This window comes from Wyeomyia smithii, chromosome 3 (assembly GCF_029784165.1).
Source record: "Wyeomyia smithii strain HCP4-BCI-WySm-NY-G18 chromosome 3, ASM2978416v1, whole genome shotgun sequence".
Taxonomy (NCBI): domain Eukaryota; kingdom Metazoa; phylum Arthropoda; class Insecta; order Diptera; family Culicidae; genus Wyeomyia; species Wyeomyia smithii.
In genome coordinates, this window is record NC_073696.1 from 18,174,737 (window position 1) to 18,194,747 (window position 20,011).

The window sequence follows — 20,011 nt, forward strand, 5'->3', positions numbered from 1 at the left end:
AAATCCTGGGACTAAGGATTAAGCGCCTTTTCTAGTTATCTTTTAAAATCTTCTGTTTCTTTCAGTTTTTATTCTAGTAAAATCGTTCCAAATTAGAATGAATGCATTTTTTACAAATTTCTCAATTGTTAATCAATTATAACCAAGGAAAGAGGAGGATACAAAAAAGTGACGTTATTGAGGGGTGGGGGTCAAGAAAGTTGACAGTTTGTGACAAGGGGGAGGGGGGAGTTGATTTTTGCCAAACTTTGCATGACATCATTAATGGATGGTCCCTAATGAGTGTCCAGGACACGACAGCAAGATCGTCATCGGGGATACAAATGCGCAGGTCGGGCAGGAGAACTTCTTCGGCCCCGTGATTGATAGAGAAAGCCTCCATTCTACTACGTACGAGGTATGGCTATCTGTAGCACTTATTCTGCACGCCGGAATATACGTAAGCCCACTTGGAGGTACCCAAATGGAGAGGCATGCTCTCAGATCGACCATGTTCTGATTGATGGTCGACACTTTTCAGACGTTACAGACATGAGGTCGTTTAGAGGATCAAACGTTGACTCGAATCATTATCTCGTGGTACCCAAGATTTGCGCCCGGTTGTCCAACGTGTCAAAATCCGGGACGACAAGGAGGATACAAATGAACATTCAGCGACTATCAACTGGAGAGGTGGCTACAGAGTACCTGCGGAAGGTTGATGAGCGGATCGAGGATCAAATTGGAGGTAGCCTGAATGAACAGTGGAGGCATATCCACAGCACAATCAGCACCACAGCGGGAGAAGTGTTGGGTACATCTGCGATAGCACGCCAATTTCGGAGTTTCCGTGACGATTTTTCAAAAAAGTTGTTTTTTACATGGTATTTTTCCAATTCTTTGATTGATTTTATCTAACCTATTTATTTTTCTTCTCAGATTAATAATATTCATCAATCTTTTTTTTTTTAACGGATTTCAGAATTTATGCATTTTTTTTTGAGCGTTACGTACCTCTGTAAAAAGCAGAATAACCAATTATGATTTTTCAAACAATGAAGAAGAGTAAAAACTCTGGTTTTGGTCATAGTATGTTATGAATGAACCATTTTATTTTTTTTTATTAACAGGGGGAATCAGATGATTTCACCTTTATTCTTCACCAAAATCAAGTTGTACTGAAAAATAGAAATTATTTTGTGTACATATTTTCCGAATCAAGAAGCTCCTCTGGGTTCCTGTTTAAGCTATAGCATCCTTATATTGGCCAATTAATAAAAAAAACACGAATCAATTCACCTAGTGGTGAAACCCAGCCTTTTTTCATTCGCACTCTATTATTTGTTGAAACAAATTTGCCATAAAACTTCTAATTTTCGAAAGAAAAAATCTTGATAATATCTACTGGATTCAAAGTTTATTCTAAATAATAAAATTGGGTAGCCAACAGCACTCTTTGCGTTTCAAGAATAGCGATGTAGTATTTCATGTAAATGAATTTCATGATAATAAAAGTATAATGCATGAAATTTGACGTAATATTTTTGGAATGAGTTGTGCTAAAGAGGTATGAAAAAGGAAGAAATGATACCCAATTTCGAACAATTTGATTCCTAGCAACGCCGAGAACATATAACTTAAAAAAAAAGGTTGAGGCCACATATTTTATTCTAAGCAGTTGATTTTGAACAGTCTTTGGGTTACGTTTCTTTCCAAATTTTTTGAACCACATAATAAATTAATAAATTGCTTGTTAGAGACAATCCGTTCGTATGACACCTGTTTTGTTCAAAAAAGTTATATGATCTTTGAGATAAGAGACTTCTTTGGAACAACTAGACCTTTCATTTGACTCTAAGAACGCCAAAATCGATCCAGCCATCTCCGAGGAGAGTGAGTGAAATTAAAAAGTCTTCGGAGTAAATTGCTTTTCATAGCTTTTGAACCACATACCCAATCATTATAAAAATAAATTTTTTAAGGGTTTTGAAGCCCATTCTTTTTGGTACATAACGGACAAAGTTACAGTCTAATTACAGTGTAATTAATAATGTATTATGGGGTAGCTGGACCTTTCATTTGACACTAATTTTGTGAAAATCGATCCAAACATCTCTGAGAAAAATGACTTCAAGCAATCTTTGGAATATGTTTCATTTCAGAACGCGAGAAATTTGAAATTTTTATACACAACGGACAAAGTTACAGTCCGATTACAATAAAATTCAATAGGGTCTTATGGGGCAACTAAACCTTTAATACAATTTCACATTTCCACATTCAATCGGTCCAGTCGTCTCTAAGAAAAAAGGGTGAGTTTTCACAGCCTCCAGAACACGTTTCTTTTAATAACATTTGAACCACATGTTCAATCATTATAAAAATCATTAATTAAGGATTTTCAAGGAAGTCTTTTCATTTGACAAAAGTTTTGTAAGAATTGGTTGCGCAGTTCAGGAGATAATGAAATTTCGTTATTTTCACATTTTTAAACATAGTGCCTAGATTAAAAGTACGGTGACAATGAAATTTAATACAGTAATACCTCGATATAAGGCAACCTCGATTTAAGGCAACCTCGATATAACGTAACTTTTACCTCGATATAACGTAACTTTTTTTAATTTCCCAAAATTGAAGTACAACAATTGTTTTTGGGGTGTATAATGTTCCGAATAAATGTTTTAAGTAAGTTTTGAAACCAATAAGTACCGTAAAATGGGGTAAAGTTGACATTTATTTTTTCAATGTTTTGTGACTGGTTATGTTTGTCTACGAAAATTGCCTTAAAGGGACATAAGACAGGTTTATATATACTTTTAGATGAAGGGATATAAGTTTTTGCGCACTTTTGAGTAACCATCAAGAATTTTGCATCAATAAAAAAATATATTTTTTCGTGCTTCGATACAACGTAACTCGATATAACGTAGCGAAAATAAAAATAAAGTTGCCTTATATCGAGGTATGACTGTAGCTTCCTATGGGGCCTCCAGACCTTTCATTTGTAACTGATTTCGTGAAAATCAATTCACCCATCTCTGAGAAAAGTGAGTAAGTTTAAGCAGTCTTTGGAATATGTTTCTTTTAATAACGTGATTTCACATGTTTATAAATAACGGACAAAATTATAGTCCGATTACAATGAAATTCAATAGCAACCTACAAGGCGTCTAGACCTTTCATTTGACAATAATTTTGTGGAAATCGGTTCAGCTTTCTCTGAGAAAAATTAGTGAGCTTAAACAGCTTCTGGATAACATCTCTTTACATAACTTTTGAACCATATATTCAATCATTACGAAATTTATAAGTTAAAGGTTATAGAAATCGGTTGTGTGGTTTCTGAGATATTGATGTTTCGTGATTTTTACATTTGGATATATAACCTCTAAACTAAAAATCCGATTACAATAAAATTCAATAGCAACCTATGGGGCAACTAGCCCTTTCATTTGCAATTAATTTTATGAAAATCGGTTCAGTCATCTATGAGAAAAGTGAGTGAGAAAGAAAAGTTGCACATACACACACACATACATACAGAAAATGCTCAGGTTGTCGAACTGAGTCGAGTGGCATATGACATTCGGCCATTGGGACCATTTTTATTTTTTTCAGTGAATGCTATACCTTTCTAGAAGAGAGGCAAAAAATGTTCCCGACGAATTTGAAATTCTTGGGGTGAACCAGCTAAAAGCCCGCAAAAGTTATGTATCAACTATCTGATCAGAGCAGAGTAAGGTTGGAATTTTATAATTATTACTTCTTTTTGGTAATTGGTGGAATCATATTAATAATCATGAGTTCTCAAACTGTGAGTAAGCTTTCGAGCACTCAAATTAGGATTTTGCTGATTTTTTCGCAGAATAGAGTAGAAAGAAGAGTCTCCAACGATTTTGTTTTCTGGAACTTTTTCAACCACATACAGACCCGAAGATCAGACTCTTTAAGTAGATCCATTACCAGTACTCTCCGCAGAGTTCTGGATGGAGCATTTATACTGATCTGGCGGAAAATGTCTGGATAATCGATCCGTGCTTCTAGCACATTAGACACAGTCATAGCATTGGCATAGCGAACTTGGAGCGTGTCAATATAAAAAAGTTGACAACGATCTTCATAACAAGGGTTCCACATTCTGTAGGAAGATCAGTTCAGAAATTCCATCTTTGTTGTATTACCCGTGCTCTTGCATCTGATAAATCCAAATTCGTCTGTTTTTTTTTCAAAAACTACTCAAACAATTTTTTCACATTGTTTCACGCCGTTTCAATGAACAGATGGATTTCATCACACTAAAAACATCATGTTTTTATAGCGAAAAACTAAAGTGCTGTTCCATTCAGTTTGGTAATACGGACATTTTTCCACAAATCGAAACAACAATACCTTTGTGCAGAACGTACCCATCCTGGTATCACACCGGGACCGGTGCGAAACAGCAGTTCACGCGGAAAAACGATTTCACGAGCGAGGCAGCCACAAATTTCCACACCACTGGGTATATCGTATCGGTTCGCTGCGATTGCCTAAACAGCAACAGCAGCATCTCAGCCGAACAATCGAACCCGATTCGACATTAAAATTACACTCCAGAGCCACAGCAGCGCCCAAACCACTGCAGTCTGGCGGTGCCGCGAGCGAGTAAAATGCAGCGGAAAAAAGTTTAAATGCCAAACTCATTACCCTTCATTATTAGTTTGCTGTTACAGCAGATCTGTGCAGCTTTTTCCCCCTGATCGTTTGTTCGCTGCAGTTGCAATTCCTGCTGCTCGGTTGGAAAACATTACTCCACTCTGGAGCGTTTTCCCCGCGCGCTGACGCGCTCCGAAGGTTGGCCGGAAACTTGATCGCAATGGCCGCAAATTTGCGTGCACATCTGGACCAGCTTCTGATCGCTACAGGGAAAGTCATCGCTTTCCCATTCCCATGCGGGCGGGATGAAACACCGGACGAAATCAATAAATTTCACGAATATCGGGTGATTTAAAATGCCTTTGTTCCACATGCCCTGCAATAATGATCCAATCCAGACCGTAGTGTGTACTATTTTAGGGACTTTTGGCCGTGATGTGTCGGCGGAATGGAGTGTGGTTGCGTTGTTTTCTGAGCGACCGACAGTTACCGTCTCTTGGGTTCGCCTTGAAATGTGTCGATCGGATTGATCGGTTCAATTGGTTTGCTTTTATCTCATGCAGGAAAAGTATGGTGATCTACTTTAGAATGTTTAAATTGATGTAAATTTTATGGGATACGCTGGAAATAAATCTCGTAAAAGTTTTCGTAGCAAAACGCTTAAACGGTGCTTCAAACACTGCTAAGGGGATCGCTGTGCTGCAGAACAACCAGCGGAGTGGAACGTGATTACTTGTGAACACTTTACGCTTGATTCGTGATGCGTGTTTTTGTGCCTGCTTCAAGTCTTGTAATATCCGAAGTGACATTTTGCGAACGGGGTAGAAAAAGGATTGTCTTTCGGCTGGTGGGCGGCGGCGGGCACCGACGACGGACGGAACCGTCCAACCGATGACGACGGCCGCAATTGGAGCGTGTGATTGTTAGTCGATACGGATTGACAGAAGAAATTGTGGGATAATAAACAACGTCTCGGTTGGGATTAGCTTGACAATTAGTAAACAGAGCAGTTGATCGGCTAATGACGAGTAAGAAAAAATGCAAAGCTCAGAAACGGTAACTCAGCATTTTAATTATTTTTTGTAAGAACAATATTCAAGTTGCCTACAATAATTTACTTTCTGTCTCTCTTACTTGAACTGGCAGAGTTGGCAAGGTCGGAAAAACTTGAACGCTCCTAATTGCATCTGCAAGTTTTAGACGATTTTCACCAACCCCCTCTAAGAAAGACTCTATTGTCATTTTTTGAAATTTTATGTGCGTTACGTCAATAGTGAATAAATAAGCTCAAAGTTACGAGTGATCCACTGTTCAATCTGTACCAGCGCTTAACGCCGATTCGTTGTGTGTCTAATGAGATCTGCGAATTTTGTGCCTGAAGGTCACCATCAGTCATCTGGCGAATGAGTCCGGCTCTAGGAATTACTGTCTGCGGCTAGGCTCTCAGTGTTTAAATTTAACGATCCGAAAATTGAAATCCAGCCGCGACCACTTCCGGGCGCTCCCATCTACTGCTTACCACCACCATTCACCTCCCCGAACACCTCAGAGTGGAAAAGATCAACCATAGGCGACCTTCCGCTTCTTTGGTGGTTTCCACCCAGCGCTAATCTCGGTGGCTTAGGCAATTATTCCCCTCGCTGTACACACTGTTCTTTTTTACATCCGCGATCGGTCGCCAGCTCTAGGCGATGGGAACCACCGTCCTGGCCGTCCCCAAACGAGAAAAAAACGAACATTCTGGGCTCTGACCTGCGCTGTAATTCTTTTTCAACAGAAAATTCTAAAGGTTGCCCAACGCGGCTGTAGCCGTTGGGGTCATTTTTCAAGATTTTATTTTTATGTCCCATGTCAAATTATATATTGAAAGTTTCCCCTTAGAACTCCGGAGGCTTACCGTGGTCATTAGCGGGGCGGAAATTGAGACAAACTAACGTAGGACAGCGATTACTATCGTCGCCTAAGCTTTTGTCGCCCCTTTCTCGGGTGGAATTTCGGGCGAGTCGAACTCGAACCAATGAATGATAGAGTGGAGAATAGTTCCATAATAAAACCTAATGATTACGTGTGGAAATAATCCCATAGAACAGATTCTTCCGCATAGAAATTCCTGCCCCGAAGCTGTTCGGTCTCTCCTGTCAATTACTGTTCGCTGGAATGCCCGGTAGGATTGTAGCAATAAGATGTGCTGCTCTGTTTGTGTGTGGTCCCATCCGTCCGCCGGATTACCAATTCGATTTCGTTTGCTTTCAATCCCTTTCCTTGTGCGAGGGTGAGCTTTGGTCCAATCGTTTGAGGTTTACCCGCTCGTTTTTTTTTACGGCACCGTTCGACGCGTTTGTGTGAGTGCTTCTCGAGAGCATAAGGTCCGCTAACTGCTGCTTCAGTTGAGCTGGCAAGTATTTTAGTTTGATACCCGGCTTCGGGCTGATAATTGTCGGATTAAAGTGGATTATTTCTTGGCAATTCAACACTTCACCGGGAGTGCCAGCAGAACGATTCCTACCGTATGTTCGCATCGCGTGGTGCGCCGCGCCGGCCAGACAGTAACGGGGCCTTACCGGGGCTTCACAAGTCCAGCAATCTATGCATACTTCTAAGAGAGCGTGGTTCGAGAGTCTCTAGACGGGGGTGAGGTAACAGCCCGTCTAATTTGGATAGAGCCCCATTATTGTAACGGTGGGATGTATATGGTGGGATAAGGCAGCCGGGTGAAAAAGCTTTTAAAATGCGATAAGTCTTGTTTTGGTAGATTTGGGTGAATCATGACGCAGAATTACTGGGGCTCCGATGGAAATCTTTATCTGTTTACCTTCATTAGTGGACCAATATCAATAAATTAGGCTGAGCTGTCTAGGGAGTTATTTTTTAAATATGCTTGGTGTTAGTTGAACTTAAAATGATCTATAGTTCATGGAAAGTTGATACAATACGAAAGTCAACCCAAATGAAACTTGAACACTTTGATTTGATACTGTATATACATTTATAGATAGGGCAATATGTAAAAAAAGTTATATATGTGTAATATAGTTAAGAAATAAATCTCCTTACCATACCAGCATTTTATACGAGAAAGCGTTTGAGTATAACCCGTCATAATAGATGTATTGATTTGTATGTTGAAAAAACTAGAACAGGTGCTCTGTAACTTCGTTTGCCATTGGTTAATGTTTTTTTGTCACATTTGTCGGTTTGATTTCGCGTTTATTTTTCTTGGAAATTTAAGTAACAATGTTTATCTAACTTTGTGTTGATTGAATAAAGCAGTTTATGAATAAACTTTAATCGGTTTCTGAACAGTTGATTTGTATTATTGTGCCCAGTTTTACGCTTATTGGAGGTTGCCCAAAATCAAATTCAACCTTAGGCACTATATTCCGAACCAGTGATTTGATATAGATTTTGCAGCAAACTATCAGTAGATAGAACAATTGTGAAGTTAGGAAAACTATTCCACTCAAACTTATGCTTGATAGATTTAAGACTCCTTCATAACGAATTACTTTCTCTTTGGAGAAGCGTATGTTACACTCCCGAACGGCATAAATTTGTAAAAGCACACTGATTACTAACTTAACCTTTCCGCAAAATTGAAATATTTGACAACAAAGCAACCGAATATCGCGTAGTGGTCAGTTTAAACATTGATATCGCGCGCTGTTATGCTCGTGCCTAGTATAACAACACAATTTTACAAACTAATTTACGAGGATGCAAGAATGGCGGAAACACCATGCCAGAGACATTGAAGATTACGGGTTCGAATCCCGTCTAAATGAGAAAAAAAAAAAACAAAATAAAAACAAACAAAGTGTAAATCACTCCTTCTGTTCTTATTCAATTTTCGCATACTCGTAAAACTTCATACCTACATTATTACCTACTTTACATAATTTTATTGATTTACAAAACAGGATTTTGTTTTTACAGTAGCTGCTAATCGGGAGATTTGAATTGCGTATTTTCAACGTATTATTTTGAGCTATACGGATAATCAGTGATCGTTGTGTAAGGTAGCCGATCGACTCTATAACAATACACTACGGTTTTGGCATATAGTGTCTATCGGTGGCCGGATGCCCACAGACCGTAATACTAGCTTCTCCCGATGATATTTATGAATTATGCAGAGAATTTCTCGGACTCTATGGTATCACAGTAACATTCCTGAAACTCCTTCCTCAATTAAATCTGTATCTGACGTGACCAGCTGCGTTAGTCAACTTAAAACTAACAGTGCATACTCAGAATGGTTTGATACTCCTAAGCATCACTTTGGCGGTTCATTGTGCAGTTTCAGTTGATTACAATCAATTGCGGGCAACACACGGGCGATCAACTTTGTAGAAAAAACTGTCTAAGATAAGTCTAATATGAAAGAATATAGCGTTTCAACCATTTCTGTGAATTTAGGTTCCCCCGGGCAAACTCGAAAGTGCGGCAAAAAGCCGCAAAGTAATTGCTCGCCAGGTTCGTCGTTTACGTTTGTTCAGGAAAAAAATTAAGTCTTTGAAAACTTTACGAACTTTCGACTTAGTTAGAAGAACCAAAAGTCATCTTCTTTTTTTTCTCACCGGAATTTGAATTTATTGTTTGCATTTGGTCTTCAAGGCTTTCAATTTTTTCCATTTCTTTTACATTTAATCATGGAAAATTTAATCTCATTTATAATACTAATACATGCAATTTTTTTTTCAGTGTTTAATCTTTCCTTGCCAAGACATCGATTCCCCAGCAGTTGGAAAGAATCAGTAATGTTTCCGGTATTTAAGAAAAGTTTTAAGCGGAACGGTGAAAATAATCGTGGGATCTCATGTTTGTGTGCCTGCCCCAAAGTTTTTGAAGCCATTATCCATCATCATCTCATGTTTGAATGTTACAAAAGTTCTACCACCTGGCACACGATTGCTGTACGCGGATGATACTAAAATTTTCAAACTCATCGAATCTCCAGAAATCCAGAATCGACTGCAAGCGAATGCACACCGTGCGAACTACGGCCTTCATTAACCTGTTCGCCGAATGGCTCTGCTCTTCAATCAACTCAACGATAGTTTTGATTTTTAGTAATTTATTGTACATTATTAATTTTACAAATTGTTTGTTTCTATGTATTTTGCGCTTGTACTATGTTAAGTATTGTTCTCAAAAGATGCTGGGTTTCTATGCCAGCTTGAAAGTTGCCTTCACGACCTTTCAAGGTGGCTTTTTCAGCCATATACTATTATATTTAAATTTATTCATTAAGACCTTAGTCGGATGAAATATCAAATAAATAATACGAATAATAATAATAATACTAATATATGTAATTACTATCCGCAAATGCGGAACATCCGCATGAAAATTGACATCCGCATTCTAATCCGCATCATACCATGCGCTTCATGAAACTTTGTAGAAAAATTTTCCTGGGTGTATTTGCTGCTCGCTCAAAACAACTTTTGCACTGGGGCGGGACATGCTCACGCGAAATAAGCAAAATAAAACTTAAAGAATGCTACAGATATCCGCATCCGCATCCCTAAATGCGAAACATTCGCATTCACATCTGCATCCGTAATCACATGCCCGCATCCGTATCTGCATCTGCAGGGGAGCTGCGTAGCCGCAAAATTCGAATCTTAGTAGAACCAGGCCATCCGATGTCCAAAAAGGACTTAAGCAAGGGTTTATTCTCAGGCTCCCCACCAGTTACCCTTCCTTTACGCTGAAATCTACAAATACCTTTGCGTGACTTCCTCTTAACAAAAAATAAGTCCCTCTTATCAATAAAACTGGCCAGAAGGACGCACGACGAAACTTCTCCAGGGAATTATAATTGGTGATATTTGGCAAGAGGAGCGAGTATCGATATAGTAGAACAGTAAGCGTGTAAGGAAGAGAGTATCACATTACACACAAGCACTGATGAACAATAATAATAAGCATGCCACTTCTCAATAGCGGTATTGCTATTAACGGAAGTGCGGAATACAGCAGACACCCAGGCATATCTCACAATAGATCTACGATTCTGGTCGCAGTGAGGAAGTCCTTACAGGAAAAAAAATCTGCATCTGCAGATGTCTAAAAAATCACATCCGTTACATCCCTGATATGTGGCATTATAACATCATAGCAACTAAACTAACTTTGAAAAAGAAAAGGATTTGATTCCCTTTGAAGCGAATGCTCGTACGTTAGCATTCATAATTTGGGTTCATTAACGTAACAATTGTGAAAGTTTAAGTCTTGACAATCGTCACATAGAGTCTTTGAATTGTCTCGCCTTGCAACGTAGTTAGAGAATGCTCTTCCCCCGAACTCGTTTTTTACTCTCGTCACTGTAACATTAGACTGAGTCCTTGTGATGTGGTTATGTGATTCTCGTTCAAACAGTTGATTAGAATGCGTCGATGCAATTCACAGAATTTTATGCTACTACTGACAAGACAGAAAGGGGGGGGGGGGGCTCCTCAAACAATCCAATGGTCGAATACAAAAGAGGTTGCCGGTAAACTGGCAAACGGTTTTGTAAAGTTTGAATGTATTGTAGTTTGGACCGCACAAGAGCATGGCAAATGTTAAGCCTTTTTTTCGTTGCTGAACAGTTGGAAACCTTATACAGAATACCGCGAGTTGAACTGATTTCAGACTGGAGCAGGCTCGTCCTCAGAGAATCACTAGCGTGTAGCAGAATAGCTTTCACTGCGAAAACAACGGCTTTTACATTATTGGGTTAAGCAAAGCACTTGCTTGTGTATCGAGCTTTCAAAAATACACTCGGAATCTGAAATATCACTCCGGAGGGACAATGAACTGGTGCGAGTTCATTGCAGTGCTATTACTGTATGTCCCTTAAGCAGATATCAAATGAGAGGAGCATCTAGATGGGAACCTAGATTGCGTAGTTTGCTTTGTATCTCGAATCTTGAAAAAAATAATTAGAGCCATCCATCCCGCATCTTTGCACTTCGAATGCTATCGAATTTATTTCAGCAATGCTCACTGTGGTACAGAGATGCCAAAACTATTCCGTATAAATCCGAAGATTCTATAGATTTCTCTGGATTTTTTTTCATTTTGGTAAAACTTCGAATGTTAGGTTAAAAGAGAAGCACATAGTTTTATTGTCACTAACATTATAATATTTAAAGGGATCGAATCGTGGGAAAATTTTTCTTCCAATTTACTAAATACATTTATCCCGGGATAACAGATTAAAAAAATTGATAATTTCCGTAGATATTTTCAAAAATCCGTTGATTTTGTCTGCGGATTCGTATATCCGTGGAAGTGGAACATATCCGTAGATCTGCGGAGAAATCCGTAGATCTAGCAAGCCTGCCACAGTGTATTTCTGTGTATTCTCACTACAGTAATTCACCACTTTTGTTTCAATCAGCTGTATTGTAAGTAGCTAGTATATTTTTTCTGCGAGCAGCAGAAACACAGCACAAAGCAGAATAAATAAGCGAGATGAAAAAATTGCTACACGCAAGCGCTCATGCTGGGCAAGAAGTGAGCGGTGAATAATCAATCTGCTATTTCCACATATTGAGAAGAGAATAACAAGCCAGGATAGGAGTTTACCTTTGAGGCTGTACCACGTAAGTCTAATCTAAGTTCTTAACTTTATTGTAGGTCATCTGAAGTGGGCGGAAACTACAGTTTCTCCATGTTGATTCGAATCAGTAGATGCGTAGGATAGAGACGTATCATCAGCTAAAATACGTGGTATTTCATGCATTTTTATTTTTGGCAGGTCGTTGATATAGATCAAGAAAAGCAGAGATCCCAAGTTGCTGCTTTGAGGTACTTCAACGGCACCATTTAAGCGAATACTACAAGAATCATTGACAACTATGAATTGCGTTCTCGATAAAAGGAAGCTCTGTATCAAATCGTTTGCTGGGCCCCGAATACCATAACACTCGAGCTCAAGTAACAGAATTTCTTGGTCAATCGTATCGAACGTTTTTCTTAACCCTATAGTGCCCAATGCTGCCTTCTGGTGGGCTTTAGTCAAAACTTTAGAAAGCTTCACTAAGCACTTAAAAAGTGTTTATAATGATTCATAGTAATGTTACCGTAGCCCGTCTAGAAATTAACTTAGGCACTAGAGGGTTAAATCTAAAAAACGTACACCTTAAGCTTGTCGTGAGTCCAACGCACTGTTAATGCTGTCAACTAATTCACAAATCCAGAGCGGAAACCATATTGATGACTGTATTAAACTCCATGACTCAAGTATTAATCTATATTTATTGGCCTGTGCTGTATCACCACCCTTGTATTAAAGAACAATTTTCCCAATCTTTAGAAAATCAGGAAAATTGTCCGTAGTAGTCCGACTGGTTAAAGACATTTCGAAACAGAAGAGAGAATACATTGAATGCTGGGATTTCATCTAATCCACAGCTTTTGCCTGTGCCAAGATCCTTTATCAAGATAATAATTTTTTGCTTAAAAGTACCTAGTACCTAATATAGAAATAGAGTTATTCAGTAGAGACAGACTGGCGAATTTGTTGATATTAAGGGAGCTATTAAATGTCGCGGCTAGCTGGGGTCCAACATTACAGATATACTCATTAAAAGCATCTGCATCTGTTTCACCATGCTCAACGACATCTATTGCAATCAGCAGATTTATTGTTTCCTTGATGTGTTCCAGCTAACCTAAAACCATTTTTAAATTTTACCACATACTAATTTGATTGGCAGTGGAAAAATCACAGGAGGGTTGTGTGCAAAGCCACGACCGCAAGGTTGAAGTAGAATACTTTTACAAGAAAGATAACCCGGCTGCTTGCGTCAGTCATTTTGAAATCGGATTTGTTTCGTATAAACCGCTTGATAAGCACAGTATCAACAAATCGTAATAAACATCACACTGCTGTGCATTTGCAGCAGCAGCATCAAGCAACGACCAATCAGAGGTCGAATTTTTCGTTTTGACAAGGCTGGACTACTTTCAATAGTACAATAGTTTGAATTTTAAAATTACAATTATCTTTATTTGGGAAGAATCTTAGAAAAATTTCCAATCTATTGCTGCAAGAACGAAGGAAATTCATCGAATACTAACCAATTTATTAGCATTTGAAATTGGACATATTTTTCACTTTTTCGGTTTTAGATTTTCATTTCACATCCCTATGTATTCCTGAGAGAAGTATTCTACTTCAAAAAAAGTTTGGAAAAATAGTTCATCTTCGTCAATTTCTTGGCATGCTGCACTTCGTTGGAAATGTGCTACCTTAGTTCTTATCATACTTTTTCTTTTACTTGAATCAGCTTCCAAACGTCGGAAATCATCCAAGGACAGTAGCTTTAAATTTTGATTTGGAATGTAACTTTTTTGAAAACTTGTTCCTAAGCTATTGATACATACTCACAACTTTCAGCTCACAACTTTGAGGCACATCAGATAGATCAGCGAGTAATGCTTCATTCAGCTTAGTATTATCCACGATAATTTTCCCTACAGGGTGTTCAATAAGCTCGAATACACTTTCAAAATGCGTTAAAAACTGAAAATACAAAATTTTCTTTTCTGAGACAATTTTTATTGAGCCAGTTTTTATTGCGAACCTCTAGCCGCCTTTGTGCTGTATGACGAGGTTAAGACGTTTTTCAAAAAAAAATCGCATGCGTTCCGGGGAGCTGAGCGGCCACAAAGTATAATCGAAAATATCAACCAAATTCTCCCGACATCACGCTTGGACGATATTCACCGTGTGGGCCGGTGTGCCGTCCTGTTGTTAGACGTGATGATCCTTCCCGCAGAGGTCCCGGAACCAGCTTCATCGTACAAGGCGTTGATTTTCACGTTTTTCTGGATGAACAGCAGTGACAGAACCATTACGCGGCTCTCTGGAACCGCGGGTTGTTTACGGACGGAGGGATGCTAGTCAAAGTCAGCACCCACAGCCGGTCATTCTGGACATTGTGCAGCTGTTGCAGACAAAGAATTTCTCATCAGAAAACACGAACACCAGACCTGCGTGCCGCGAAAGTACTTTACGACAACGTCGCAGTACTCCTTCATCGTGCGCGGTAAACGCACAACAAACGACAGCAAGTCGATACCGTGCGCGTTGGTTGGCCTTTATATGAGGCTAAAGCTAAAACCAATACCAATACACAGAATGCATAAGATGCGCGCCTACACAACGATGAAGAGTTGTATTTTAGATCTTATTGAACACCCTGTATATTCAAATGCTCGCACATTGGCCATTGGCACAACCCCAACTGTCTTTAACTGTCTAACTACTTTAAGTACTTTAGTATGTTCCAGAAGATGCTCTTTCATAATAACCCCATATTTCTCGATAGGATGCAGCTCTGGTGTATTTAGGGGGTTACAAACCTTCAGTACGAAATCAACATTAAGTTTTTGTTATATGCCTTGTTCAGACTACGCCGCATATCACCTGATATCGCCAGATGATATCGGATATCATCTCGGGTGTTCACACTACATTGAGGTGATATGGTTTGACATTTTCGTTGGTAACTAAGAGAAAAATACAAAACAGACAATCCATTAACTCTACCTCAAATAGCATTCCACAAACTTTTTCTGATTATTTTCTTTATAAAGATCACAAGCAAAAAAACTGAAATTCACAGTTTATTCAAACATAAATTTAAAAAGGAAAATCACAGGATCAGTTGAAAAATCTTAGTCTCGTCGAAGAGTTTCTTTAAAATTAACAAAGTTTTTGAACATTGTTCTGCTAACTTGCTTCTTAGGCTAGCAAAATGTCGAGTTTGCCCCAATTCCCCTACAATACAAAAATAGGTTTATCTGCAGACATTTTACGTCGATCAGACACCTACCATTCGATTTCTGAGACTTTTACTCAAAATAAGATATATTTTGACTACCACTTTAAGATATTAGCGAATTACCATTAATGCTCAGAAATAATCGATATTATTTTGCTTTGTGAATTATACTAAAACTAGAATCACTGTTTTGAGCTTAGTTTTTGTCCAATTTAAGATCTGTTTTTTTCAAAAGATGGGTAAGCAGATGCTAATATGTGGACAAACTCTTAGGATTTTGATATTTGGCCTCAAAACAATATGGCGTCGAAAAAACCTCAAAAATTTCCAGTTTCTCAAAAATTCAAAATGGCGCCATTATTGCCCCTTAAGTTGAAATATGTTCAAACTACGGGAAATTTATTTTCGCATCAAACTTCATCAAAAAATCATACATAGAAGCCAAGGCAAAAAAATTGTTGCACTGTGTTATAGTTTTATAACCATTTCCATGACTTGTGAAGCATAGTAGTTGTTATGTATACGAGAAAACTCATTTATGTTTATGAATAAGGCACCAGAATTCACAGGCATGGTTAAAAAGCTATAACCTTTTATTTTTTCCAGTTTGAGCTCTAGGGCCAAAGCTGTGTTTGCCAGTGTAATATTTAAAAAAAAATTGAATCAATGAAATTATTATGGAAATCAATTTATTTCAAGTGCATTTAATTAGCATTAAGTCATTTTGATCGCCTGTTTGTTGGCTTGAACTGCTATTTTCGTACATTGTTCTGCTAGCTATTTCCTTAGCGGAGTATGAAAGACGGCGTTATGGCAGTTAATAAGTATCCAATGAGAACTTAAGTTTCATGCTATTAACTATTTGTTCTGCAGACTTCCAGCGACATCTTCAGTTCCGAGTTTGACAAATCAAATCACAATTCTAAATGCTAAATATACAACAACATATGGCCGCGAAACCGAAGGTCGAGTTCCGATACGGAATGTATTTTGTCAAGTTTTGATTGAGTTTCGGTGGGTTTTCCTTACTATTTAAACAAATTTGTTGACGTTTCGATCTACTTGTTCTTTGTTTCAACCATCTTCAGACTTATATTTTATATTAATAAATACACATAAAAACGAAAAAATAATAAATATAATTAGTGTCACAAAATAAATATGTTCTTTCATTTTAAAATTTCAGCACTTACAAACAAATTTTCTATTTTGATCCCTTCCATGGGTTTTCCTATTCTAATTTTAAGTTTGAAAAAAAAAGATACGGAATGTAGCACCAAGGCTTTGGTGTCTTCGAGAAAATGAAAGAATCCCGGGTGGAAAAAAATATTTCTCTAAAGGCAAAATATTGATTTTTCTGGGTGAAAACGGTATAAATCGTCTTTAAATAAATTCGACCCTTCATCGGAAGTTCTTTCTTAAAATTATGATTATTATGCTGATTATTATGATTTCGAATGGAATGCATCCTTTCAAAACCGTAATAACATTTACTTGCTATCTGTTTACTAGAAACCTAGACGCTTACATCGAACCGCGCACATACACAAACAAAAACTGCTGAAAAAATGCACTCCCTTGGGCCGCGCATTTCGCAGAATCGGAGAGCGTCTTTCCCGGCTTTGATTCGTTCCAGTTCATTGAAAGCAATCCGGATCTCGGCTCGGGTTGATTGGCTCAGCTCTGGTGCTTCTGCTGCTGCGCTGCATTCACTCTACCAGCAAAGCGTCGACGACTCCCAGGTCGGGTCCACAATGTGGGTAGTTCGATTGCAACATTTACGTTTCCCACCGTGGATGGACGGACCCCTTGCTGCCCTCCTGCGACGAAGTGTAGAACGCCGCCCAGTCAACCGCCAATTTCTTCGCTCATGTTTTACTGTCTTGTTGTCTTACGGACAGTGTGGCGGGTCAGATTCCGGCAGAGATCTCGGGAGTGCTGCCAGCTCAGACCCACGTTACTTTCGATGGTGGGGCAGAAAAAAAAAACGAGAGCATCCTGTTTGGATGTAATTTAAATTGTAAATAAATCATTGAAGCTAACCGGAGCACCGGAGCTCGGGAGAGAAAGAGAGTGCAAGAAGACTTGGCTAGAATTTATTTTAGACGGTAATCGTTTCGTTTTGCTCCACCAGGTAGAGGACTGGCGAAGTGCAGGACGCACCACCACCCATCTCCGGAGGGTGACTTCTGGCTGGGCTGGGGTGCGGGAATCCTAACCCCAGAGGGGCTGTTCCTTCTCGGTTGTTGCTGTTGCTGCTGCGACTCCAAATGGGACCTGGTCTTGGACTGGTGTTTTTGAGTTTTGCGGATGGCACAAAAAGAACATTGTTTTAGTTTGAAAGCTTCTACGTCTCGGTTTCATGTTTTATGTACTCGTGCCAACGATGTACGTTCGCTGCTACATAGATACATAGGCTGAGCTGCACTGGCGCAGTGGTGCCGGGATAGCGACGAGTATGAATTTATATTTTACCGCGTTTTAGCAGCGGTTGTTGTTTTGCTTGCTTCGGCCGTTTACTGGACCCACTAGTTAGTGTACGTCTGCCCAAGTCGGCTGGTATATTCTATCTGAAATCACGAAATGTGCCTCCAAGAGTTTCACTTTGATTGGCGGTATTTCTCAGGGTGATTTTGTTTTGTGTTTTCCATTGAGTTCGTAAAGTCGCAACGTTACTTTATTTACCTGACCGGTCACGAAGACGGGTTGAAATGCTTAGAATTCCTATTTCTATTTGAGACCCTCCATTAGATCAGATAGTTCTGGAAGTGATTTAATTTTTTTGGAATGATACCATAAACGTTAACCGTAGCTAGTTTTTGCTTCAAATTTGAGATGATAGATTAATTACGTTGTGTGATTTAGGAGTGTCTTAATGAGTGAAGCAGCAAATAAACAATTATAAAGCCGGAGACGTTACAGCCTGGCGGAACTGTGAGAATGCTATTATTTTGTACGCTGACAGCGGCTTTAGACCTTTTGATGTCATTTAAGATTGTACTGCTCAGGAAGAATAGGTTTCGAGTTAGATGCGAACTTTTGCCAAGGATTACTCCAAAGCCGGATAACTTATCATCTACTTTGCCGGACCAAAAAAAAGTGAGAACCAAACATGGAAATGTTGAGTTTAGCCATCCGCCTAACATAAATTATCTCCACACATTAGTATGCTATAACAAACATCATAACAAGTTTAAAACCACGAACCATAAACAACTACAAACTGCACATTGCCAGAAGAAAACAAATAAACAGCGACATTGTGCGTAAGAAGCACAAAATCCGAGCTCAACATCCAAAAAACCCATATGCTCAGGTTGTTTATGGTAATTCCCCCAGAATTGCCTAACATTCCAGAAAAGACCTCTCTCGAATCGGCTTATTTTAAATTCCATTACGATTCTGCCTCATTGTCATAAGCCTATAAATAACTTGAAATCCACTTACTGCTATAGGACAGGCCCTCCTCTGCTCTGCTCTGTTTCTGCGTTTTAATAAACTGTCAACTGTTGCAGGAAAGAATGCACTTCACAATCGGCCCAAAACATAACCACACTGCAACCTGCGGGATGCTACTTCACCACGCACCAAATCCAGCAAAAATGCACAGTTGTTTTGATAATTTTTTTACCTTCTACTCCTTCACACACTCAACTTCCAGTGCAGTCATTACTGCAAACAGGCCATCTTTTTCACTCCCGTTCGCTTCTAACGTGCATACCTTAAGGTAACCCCGTCCGTGCCGAGTTCACTCGTTCTCACTCGTGTCGTCGAGAAGAAGAAAAAGGCCCTTTCAAGACTCCACGTGTTTTCCCCGAAAAAACAACTTCACCGACAACCACTTCTTGCACATCTAGTTTAGGTTGGGCCCTCGTTTTCAATCGTTTGCTGCTCTTCCCGCGTCGAGTATCCCAAAATTGGAACAGAAAAACCTTCTGTCTTTTTGTTATTATTTCCTCCTTAATATTGCGCTTTAGAGAGCCGTACGTGTATCGTCTTCACTGCGAAGCCGTTTCTTTCGCCTTGAGCCTTCTACGTTTTCGTTACCTCTTGCCTTCCTTGGTTCGGGATGCCACCCCGAAAACAGTTTGCCGGTGCTCAAACACAAGCTTCAAGCTTTGCAACTTCTTGACCCAGAGTTGTTGGTGGCAACGGTTCCGACGAGGAACAGAAAGAGAGAGAGAGAGACACAGATAGACACACAGACACAGCGAGCCTATCTGGAGATGCTGTCGGTTCGCCGTTTTGGTCCAGAAAAGGCAAAAGAATCTATCCACTTCACGTTTTGCCCTCCACTAGCGGTACACCCCTTCCTTGTCCACACTACAACCATCCAGGGCACTACTGGCGAGCCACGATCTCCGACAACATCAGCAAACTGGGAACTACGGACAGACAGCAACTTTGCTCTTTACAACTTGAATATTTTCCACTTTACACCGCACACAGTAATGGCAAGACACAAACTATCACTTCACGGCACTCCGCTGCAGTCTTCGGGACAACACGACACAGTGGGAAACGAAGGCACACTACAAATCGGTTATTGCGACACAACCTCTACAGAGTACACTCCACTCGCTACGACAGCAAAACTGGAATAAAAACAT

At 39.3% G+C, this 20,011-nt stretch overlaps 1 protein-coding gene across 1 annotated transcript in view; it reads right to left on the reverse strand.

Annotated features, from left to right (window-relative positions):
• The window catches only part of LOC129731103 (coiled-coil domain-containing protein 85C-A), a 133,943-nt gene extending 113,932 nt beyond the window's left edge, over positions 1-20,011 (reverse strand). Inside the window, exon 1 of the mRNA XM_055690869.1 lies at positions 18,849-20,011. The gene's annotated coding sequence lies outside the window, so the exon portion shown is untranslated. The remainder of the gene's footprint in view (positions 1-18,848) is intronic.